Raw genomic sequence first — 9515 nt, forward strand, 5'->3', positions numbered from 1 at the left:
AACTCAATCCAAACCCCAAAAAACGAACCAGTCAAACTTGCACTGACAACACTGCAGGATTGAAATGTGAATTTAAGTTATTTTCTTGTTCTTCTCATAACCTGGTTATGCCTCCCTTTAGAAGAAATGCAATGATATGTACCCAGATGGATTCAAACTCACATTCCGTAGGCAATCTCAGGACATTAGCAGAAAGGTAATTGAATAATTTTTGGACTCGGTAATTAATTGTGGAACACATTTACAGGAAACTGAGCTGCAGTGGAACCCTACTTGTAGAGAAGAGAATGAAAGCTGCAAATTTCAATGTGAACTTGTGAGTCCATTCCCACACGACTCAAGCTTGCAATCCTAACCCAATGTCAATGCCCTTCAGAGTCAAGACCAGTTCTATAACTGAGAGATTTAGTGGAGAAAATTCCATAACTTCACTAGGACAGGCTCCCATTGTAATTCTTAATTGGTTACTTTAGATTACTCTCTCAGCCAACCCCTGTTAATGTGAAATGATAACCTTGAACTCTGTTCATGGTTTAAGTATTATCGAAAGACCTGCACATAATGTACAGGGACAAAGTCAGAAACTCTTGCACCTGTGTGAGGTCAGAATCAGGCTGATTCTGTCAGCCTGATCACAGAATCACAGTAATCTAGCTGTTTATGGGCCTTATCAAACATCACTGTGTGTGCTAGTCTGGGAATAGAGTTTTCCGGCCTGATTCTGCTACTTTTAGCCATGGTGCTATTACCTGATTTCTTATGCAATCTTATTTAAACACCAGTAGAAGTGGAAGAGGTGAGTTCTGTGTTTTCTAGGAAACTTGAAATGACATGAATGGAGCAAATCAGCGGTTCAGCAATTATAAAAAATTGAGGTAATTCAGGGAAGTTGAAGCAGTCTTGGCCAGTACAGTTGCCCTGTTAATTTTCCACTCAAGCAAGTGCCTGTGTTCTTTGTCCTGGAAAGAAACAGATGAGAAATTCTTTAAAATAACAGATTCCTTTTAATCTAATTTTTTACGTAATGATTTTCAGCTTTCTGTTGTTGTGCTTTTTATCTCCAATATATTTTGTAGTATTATACACATTCTATATATATTGTGTTCTATGTACACATTAATTACATCTGGCTTTGATATGCACAGATTCCTCTCACTCCTTTGAGAAGACTAGTGGTGCCACTGTTTGGTGGCACTGCTCAAGTGAGGAAGGTCAGCCAGATTTGGTTCACATCACACAAGGATGGAGAGGGTAAACATGACCCTGCTCCTTGAATTATTGAAGTATCTCCTTTACTCCTCCTTCTAGGATTATTATCTACACAAGATTTCCAATTTGGATGTATGCTCCTCTGCACCCATGTGCTCCTTCCTAGAGCTCACTCAACAATTCCTTTTGCATCTTCTGACCTGAAGCTGCTTTTTCAATAGTTGTTTACCCAATGCCTGCTCTGTTTCCTTTCACAGCCTGTCAATGGTGCCCTTCAAGCCACTGCATGGTTCAGATCCTCTCAACTCTCCCCATTCCTCCTCATCCCACCTCCCTCACTCCTTACCCCAGCTGGCAGCTGGGAAGGCAGCTGCACCAAGGGTCTTGGTTCTCCCACAGGCAAGGAAGGAGAGGAAAGCACAATGGAGTGAGGAGTGGAGTGATCCCTGTTGTTCAAAGTATGGAAGTAAGGAAGGTGTGGCTCATCCTGAATTTGCCTGAAACCCTCTCTCATCAAAGGACAGCTGTCAACCAGGAAGAAGGTTTATCAGGTAAGGGTTACTTGGAATTGCTCATCCAGGCCCTACAAAAAAGGCCAGGCTTCATGGGATTAAGTTTTGTTCTGTGCAATATGGTTAATAAAAAACCTGCCCGTAGGCAGGGTGAGCTGGCTCCTGGCTCCTGGTGTTCTGGGCTGTGAACAGACTGCTGTGGGACGCACCAGGACCTTCACTGGATCACATGTACAGGGCAGTACATGTAGGACAGAGAGGGCCTGCTACAGCAGCCAGTAAATGTTAAGACTATCCTAACAGCATAACAAATGAGTTTTACTAATGACACTATTTTACTATGACACTCCATGTAATTTTATCATTAGTTATTAATATTCAGTTAATAGGGCAGTGAGCAGAATGTACCCACAGGTCTATCCACAAAGGAAGTAATTTACAGCCTGACTTACAACAGTGCTGTGTAAATACTTAGCTTGCATTAAATACTGCATTTCTATGGGAGTAGTGGCACATGCAGGTGAGCAAACACAACACTGTGGGGAAAACCAAGCACTTTGGGTCCAGCCCCAGGCCACATTTCTACCAGCCCATGACAGTGTAAAAATAAATCAATGCTGTTAAAGAAATAAATGAGGAACTAAAAATGATCCCAACATACTCTTTAAAATTCAATGTTTCTGCTATTTCCACAGGACTTTTGATTCATGCAGCTTGAATGTAGCACTGGAGAGGCCCCGGCCTTACTCCAAAACTCTCATGGATTTCAGCAGGTCAGCCCACGATGGGCGCCTGAAACCAAAAGGGTACAGAAGAAAGCCCAAGAGATGTCATTACTTTCCATCATCATAGTGATTTCTTAGAAATGCCTTACAATACTCTCAAAAAATTACAATTATGTATACATATTTAATTCTACAACCCTTGTATTGTCCTGCTTAAGCTGCCTCTGTATGAGAGTCAGATTTTCCTCTATTCTTTTCCCTAAATCACAGAGCAGGTTTCAAATGTCATTATTCAGTTGCTTCTTTCCCCATAGATGTAACACTGTTTCTCACAGTGCAGTTTCACTGCTGAACAGCAAACGAACTGACCCAGAGGGACACAGGATCTGCAAGTCCCTCCTCAGATTTGCAGTGTTTCCTTGCCTTAAAGTATGTATCGGAACTCTTTGTTGGGACCCATATATCTCACTGTGAGGCTACTGACTTGGAACCAGCATCCTCCAGAATTTAGTGATATTATGGTACTTATTTAACCCTGTGCATATACTTTGGTCTTGCTGAACTGGTGCCTGAAGAAAGTCTGGGTCCAGCAGGCATTCCTGCATACATTCAAGGATAATAGGTGACTAATCAGTATGAGGAGAGCTGATGCCCAACTTCTAGTGACTGTGATCTTCAGTAAAACTAACTTTCACCAGTAACATTTCTAGAATCATTTCAGTGTGGTATATGTACACTGTAAGTCACTGTGACATACATACTCCCCTGTTTTCTTGCAGACACAGGAGCTTCAAATTTTTACTCTCCACCCTCCCACATTCCAGTGCAATTCCTTTCCTTAATGAGCATACACACAAAATGACCTCTGTGTTCCCTTCTGCAGAATTGTGCACTGTTTCCCTGAATTCTGGAGCTCACATTTTCATGCTAAAAGGTGCAATTATTTTTCTGTGCAGCAACATATGCAAGAAGACTGGCTTTGCAAACCAATTTTCAGCCTCTCAGTAGGTTGACAAGAATTTGGTCAGACTGGTGAGAAATCTTTTGCACGTAGAAAATTCACTTTACTTAAGCAACCCTTTACATTACTTTTTTAAAAGAGCAAAGGCAGACACTAGTGCTCCATCTGCCTTTCCCTGTGCATTACAAATTATTAATGAAGCAGGTAGAACCTGATTTTATGCAATTGATCAGGAACATATCTTAACAACTGCAACCTAAAATTAGCACCTTTCATGACTGTAACATCATTCCCAATTTTCCCTCAATTACATGCTGTTTCTTAATGGTTACAGTTCATTCTTTGTCAATCTGGTGCCTCAGAAAACTGAGCCAGGCATTACACTGGAGACCAAGGCACTGGCAAGGCAGAAAGTGGATCTGTTAATTCTTAAACACTACTTACGGATCATTTTTCCCCCCACAATACATGAAATTCAGTGAGTGCAAAACTTCACTGACATTCTTTGATGATGCCTTTGATTTGTGGTGATGGCAAAACTGCTCATCCCAGTAACCTACAATTATGACATTTAAGTGATAAAACCCACACGACTCAACACCTCTGCTAACAATGCAGTTTCACTATTTTAAAGTTGGGAAATTACTTGCCTTTTACTTGTGTACACAGGTTCTGATTTAGTTCCCAGTTAAGTCAGTGAGAGCCTGGCGAATCTTTCGGTTTGCTTCAGTGATATGGGATAAGCCCAGCAGTCAAGGATTATTCTCCAAATATTAGCAGAAGTGCAGTTGGTATTGTTAGCTCAAAGGCAATAAAATCTTTGCATCCAAATACAAGCTTTTGTGAGATCTTAGTTGACAGATGGATTTATAAATTGATACTACAATCTTTAATTTCTTCTTAAACTTTAATTAATGGAAGCATTTGGGAAAGTGTGGGTCTTTCCAAAACAACTCCTTGAGAAACCATACTGAAATTATGTTGCCTGTTCATGAACTTTAATGTGAGTGAACCTTGACTTTCCAATCATCATAAACTGTCTTAAATTAAGACTATTATAGAACTATTATAAGACTATTATAAAATCTATATTTGGATAAATCAACTCAAGACATACGACATGGAGCTAACAGAGTTAACCAGGTCTCAGGCAACCTATGCTAAAACTGGAAACTTTACTTTCAGCTTTCTCCTAAACTTCTTCCCCAGTGAAGACAATTTAGCAGTGGGCTTTATAAAAAAATTATGCAATGAAGGCATGCCCCCAAATACACTGAAATTCTTCAAAAGACTCTCATAGGCTTCAATGGATTCATAATCATGCTCTGAATGTAAGAGTCAGCCTTCCCCCAGTTTTGTTTTCTAGATAGAGTCAACAGTGATGGAAGTGCCTAGCTCTGAGAAACGTGTAAAGTTTTATAGTATGATGTTGTAAATGGCTGATAGTGGTACAGGTGTGACAGACTGGGAACCCTCATAGGATAGAGTATGGTAATTCCCCAGTGAACTGCCTTCTGGAAGAAGATTTTCTTTTAATGAATTAACAGGCAGCAGATGCTGGGAGGAATGTATTTGTCTTTCAACATTGCTTCATATGTAGAGTAAATGCAAATAAAGCAAGATAAACCTCTAAATATATGTATAAAAGATGGATTGCTCTTTAGAGATTACAAAACACTGTAGCATAATCTTTAAACAATTTGATACTTTTGAGAATAATTTTTAAGCCATAGCACAAATAGGTTCTGAAGTCCTACAACAGAAGTTGAACAGGAACAGCTTCTGCAAAGTTTATTTATTGCAGTCCACTTGCCGAAAACATGGTCTAAACCAGGAAATGGTGTGAATTAAACCAGCTGAAGTCCAACCACTTAATATTTTACTATAGCTGTTAGCAGATGAGACTGTAAAACGTCCCTCTTCCCCATCTGTGTGCTTAGCATGTGATAGGCCTACCACCTAGCAGACACTGTCCAGGATTCTTTTGGCTCTGGCTCCAGATTAGCACAGATCTTACCTGCGCAGACAAATTCCTGTGGGAGACAAAGAGCTTACACAGAAGAGCATTCCAGGGCCACACTGATATGCTGTTGCATTTCCAACCTGTCCAACTGCACTGGATGCAGAACACTGGGGATTTTCCAGAATATCCACCTCCATGTGGCTTGACTTCTGCATCTTCCCAAATGCTACATCCAAGAACTCCAGGGATGATGATTCCTGCAAGACTTAAGGGAGGCAATTAGCACTGCTTTTTCAGTCTCACACTACATTTGCCAAGTTAATACTTGCACTTTTCTTGAAGTGCTTAGTTGAACAGTTTGATGAACCGAAGAAACTTCCACACCCAAGTAAGAATGCCAGATAATTTTATCTTGACACCAGTTACTGCTGAGCTCTTCAACTACATGAAATGGCAATCTAGTCTTTCACCTTTACCAGTGGAACTTTCCGACCTTAACCTCAGGTGCATACAGATGTACCAGCAGACCTAGTGAAAAAATGAGGGACTGCAGCTGCTAAAAGCATACAAACTAAGCATGATCACAAACTTCCTCTACATAGAGCATGGAAGTAACACATGGCTTGTATGGGCCAGGTGTTCTGGAGGCTGGTTTTGAGTGGCACTAAATCCTGATATTGTATTTAGCCCATTCATTGAATGTTCACAGAGTGCTTGTGCTATATGCAAAAAAATAAATCTGCAGTGACCTGATCCATCGTTAGCCATCCTGTCATGGAGGAGTGGGGATGTGAGGATGCTCCTATGTAGAGCCCAAAATCAGCGAAGCTGAATTGTCTGTACATCTAGAGATGGACACAACCTGGCTGCCTCCTGCAGCCTCATTTGACCAGTATCAGGGGTATGCAAAGGTATCATCGCACATTTTCATGTCTGGACTAACACCTAACCCTAAGGCAGCAGTGGCTACACCCCTTCCCTCAGGTTCATGCCTAAGCACAGCTGTCCCTGGGTTTTCATCCCTTCGCTTCTGCAAGGACATGGACACACAGCCGGAAACACCATCACAGGATGTTCTTGCCCTCTGCAAGCAAGTCTAAGGATGAAACCCCAGACCCCTCACAATCCCACCCCGGACTCTGCTGCCCTCTCCAGCCTGCCCCAGGAGTCCTCGGCCTGGCTCCCGGGGGGGGGGGGGAGCATCCCCTCAGCCCCGCCGCCATTTTGAGCAGGGAGCTGAACACCCCAGAGGTGGCAGTGGGCCTCGGAACAGTGACGACCTATGTCTCCCCCACCTCCAGTAGGGGCGGGAGCCACAGGCTTCCTCCCCAGCCTGGTGTGGCTGCGATGGAGAGAGCCCCACCGCCTGGAATTGCTCCAGAAGCAGCCCCGTCGCGGTGCCACCACGCTCCCCCCTCCCGCCACGCTGACAAGACTGGCTTCCCCGACGGCACCGCGCCCTCGACCGCCACCCAGCGAAGAGGAAGAGCAGAGCGGTGGGACTTTGCCCAGGAAGAGCCGATGTCGTCACACGGCCACGGCCAATGAGCGAGCGCGATTAAAATAGCGCACTATAAATACGAGCCCGCGGGCTGGGCTGGGTGCCACCTGGCGCAGGTGCGGTGGAGGAGCTGTGGGGGATGGCCCTTACCCCGCCCCCTTCCCTCCGTTCCCCGCCCCGCCCCGTCCCGTCCCCCCCCCCCCCCCGTGGGCTCCCTGTCACCGCTACCATCCCGGCTGGGGCGCCAGCCCGCGCCCCGCGGAGCCAGCTGGGCGCCACCGGGGCGGCTGGTGGTGGACGTGGGGCGCGTCCCCCTTCCCACGTGTGAAGCCCCAGGACAAGGGTGCGACGCCCTCGGGCCTGGTCTTGTTGCTTCATCTCCCCTCCAGGACTTGGTGACTCTTTCTGCTGGTTCCAGTGCATTCTTCCTTTTAAGGGTGCTCTCCTCCTCTCTCTGAGGTAGCTGAGGGTAGCCAGTGCTATGCCATCATGAAAAAAAACCACCGTTCCTGGCAGTAATGTCTTGTACGTGCTTTGAAAACAGCATCTGTTTAAGGTCTGAGACTGACTGCTGCCAGTGAAGGAAATGGAGTGATAAAGCTTGTCATGTTGGCCTATTTCTTCTATTTCTCCTTCATTGCTCTGAACCATGCTGCAAAAGAAAATGGTTTCAGAGGTATTCTAGAGCCAGACCCTTCATGGATAAGATCCTGCTGGAAAGATACAGCCCTGCCTTGCTGGGGCTTACAGCTCAGGCCTCCTGGTCCTATACAGATGTGCACTGTGAATACATAAGCTCATACCCACAAAAGGAGAAGCATAAGGTGAGGCTTTCTTTTTGTCCACTTTCCCTCTGGAAAAGATGGGGACGCATTATATGGCGGTGAGTTAAGGAGAACTGTGTTAAAACAAACATGACTCATAACGAAAGCAAATAGTGTTCTATTTGAAGATTTTTGCTGTATTTTTCAATGTACGGTCAGGAGAATGTTAAAAATAAGCAGACTCCCTGACTATACTCAAGACTGCAAGTGCTAGGAGTGCAGTAGGTCACTTAGAAGATGTGTTCCTACTTGCTTCACCTATGCTGGGTTTGTGGAAATGCTTGTAGCATACCTGGTGTCGGTCTGCACTGTGCAGTTGCGTTACACATATTCTAACCTTACTGATTGCATTGTACTGCATTGCTACTGTCAGATAAGGTATCTGCTGTAAGATCACCAGGGTTTGTTTGGTTGCTTTTGCTGGGTTGGTTTTTATTTGTTAGTTTTTGTTAGGTGGTTTGGTTTTGCCCTCCCCTTTTTTTTTTGTGAAACATTGGCAAAGATAATAAAGAATACACATTTGCTATTTGGGAAGATATCATGCAGTGCATTTTACATAATTATGTGTGTATACTTTCATCCAGATGAATAAATATGATGTTTTTTATTTAGTTTTTTACAAAGTTGTCACTGGAATGCTTAACATAGCAGCTGAGGGGAAGAGGGATCATCAAATGGAATTAGGAGGTGGTAGGTTCAAAAGAAGGTACCTCAACATGGAACAATTAAATCTTGGAAGTCATTGCATTGTTGAGGATGCCAGAAGTTCAAAAAGCAATTAGGCATCATCATGGAGGAAAAATCTATGCAGGGATGTTCAACACAAACACCTCTGATTCAGGAACTCTTTGAGGTGCAAATCCGCATCCTGTGGAAGCCTTTTAGACAGCAGCCTCCCTTCTCCTCACACTATCATTAGGTGGTTCCTGTTGGCTGTTCCAGGAGATACAGTCCTGGACGAGACAAGAAATGCTGCTGTTCTGACACACCATGGTCATCCTGTGTTTGACTGTCATTTCATTCAATGTGTTTGGGTTTTTCCCCCTAATCTTTAATAAATCATAAACAGCAATTCTTGCAATGAACTTTTGTGATACATAAATGCTATTTCCTTATCTTGTGTACATCTCTGCTATTTCTTGCCTGTTACTTTGGCTGAGGGATGAGAGGTTGCTTTGCTATGTATTTGTATAATGCCACATTACCAAGCTGAGCACTGGGTTGTGCATGTATTTCCTACATAATTATTTGTTATAAATACATATTAATAACCTGTATTTCTGAAGATGGTCACAGGTCAGAAGGTTTGCTGCTCATATAAGTACCCTAAGCAAGGATCCGTGGGGCTCCAGCCCTCATTTGCTGGCAGAGTTAACCAGATGAGCCATTTGAGAAAGTAATTAAAATACCAGCAATACCTGCCTAAAGAGTTACAAATTCCACGCTCCTCCAAGGGCTGGTATTTATTATCTAGGAGCACAGGACCAGACCTTGTGAACCTGCTGACACTGAAGGGTGAGACCAAGGGCAAGACACCAGCAGAGCACAAAGGCATAGGCCCCACCTCTGCCCTGAGCCATCTGCTCTGGGGAAGCTGGCACTGCCTGTGGGTCCACAGTGGGTCCATGCACACCAGAGGTGTTCTGCAGCCTTAGGTCTGTGTGTGGCAGTGCCTGCAGCAGGGAGGACAGAGTGTATCCAAAGAGGCATAAGAGGGCCTTGTGAGGCATTGAGCAGGCACCCACTGAGGGCTGTATGCTTACAGCAGGCTCAGATGTTGGAAATGGGGTCAGCTGGGCTTGGTCTTTGGATTTTTCCTT

General features: G+C 44.1%; 2 long non-coding RNA genes across 2 annotated transcripts; both read left to right on the top strand.

Moving 5' to 3' along the window:
• The first annotated feature begins 1553 nt into the window (after positions 1-1553).
• Positions 1554-4903, top strand: LOC133278620 (uncharacterized). Its single transcript, XR_009746616.1, has 3 exons — positions 1554-1760; positions 2417-3478; positions 4774-4903. It is a non-coding gene; the product is annotated as an uncharacterized LOC133278620 (long non-coding RNA).
• Positions 4904-7322: 2419 nt separating this feature from the next.
• LOC133278304 (uncharacterized) lies at positions 7323-8767 on the top strand. The gene is made up of 2 exons (XR_009746511.1): positions 7323-7695; positions 8320-8767. It is a non-coding gene; the product is annotated as an uncharacterized LOC133278304 (long non-coding RNA).
• The last annotated feature ends 748 nt before the right edge of the window (positions 8768-9515 follow it).

The sequence above is a fragment of the Pezoporus flaviventris genome, unplaced genomic scaffold, assembly GCF_033815535.1.
Source record: "Pezoporus flaviventris isolate CSIRO_AGI_PZ_B2104156 unplaced genomic scaffold, CSIRO_AGI_Pfla_v1 ptg000066l, whole genome shotgun sequence".
NCBI classification, from domain to species: domain Eukaryota; kingdom Metazoa; phylum Chordata; class Aves; order Psittaciformes; family Psittacidae; genus Pezoporus; species Pezoporus flaviventris.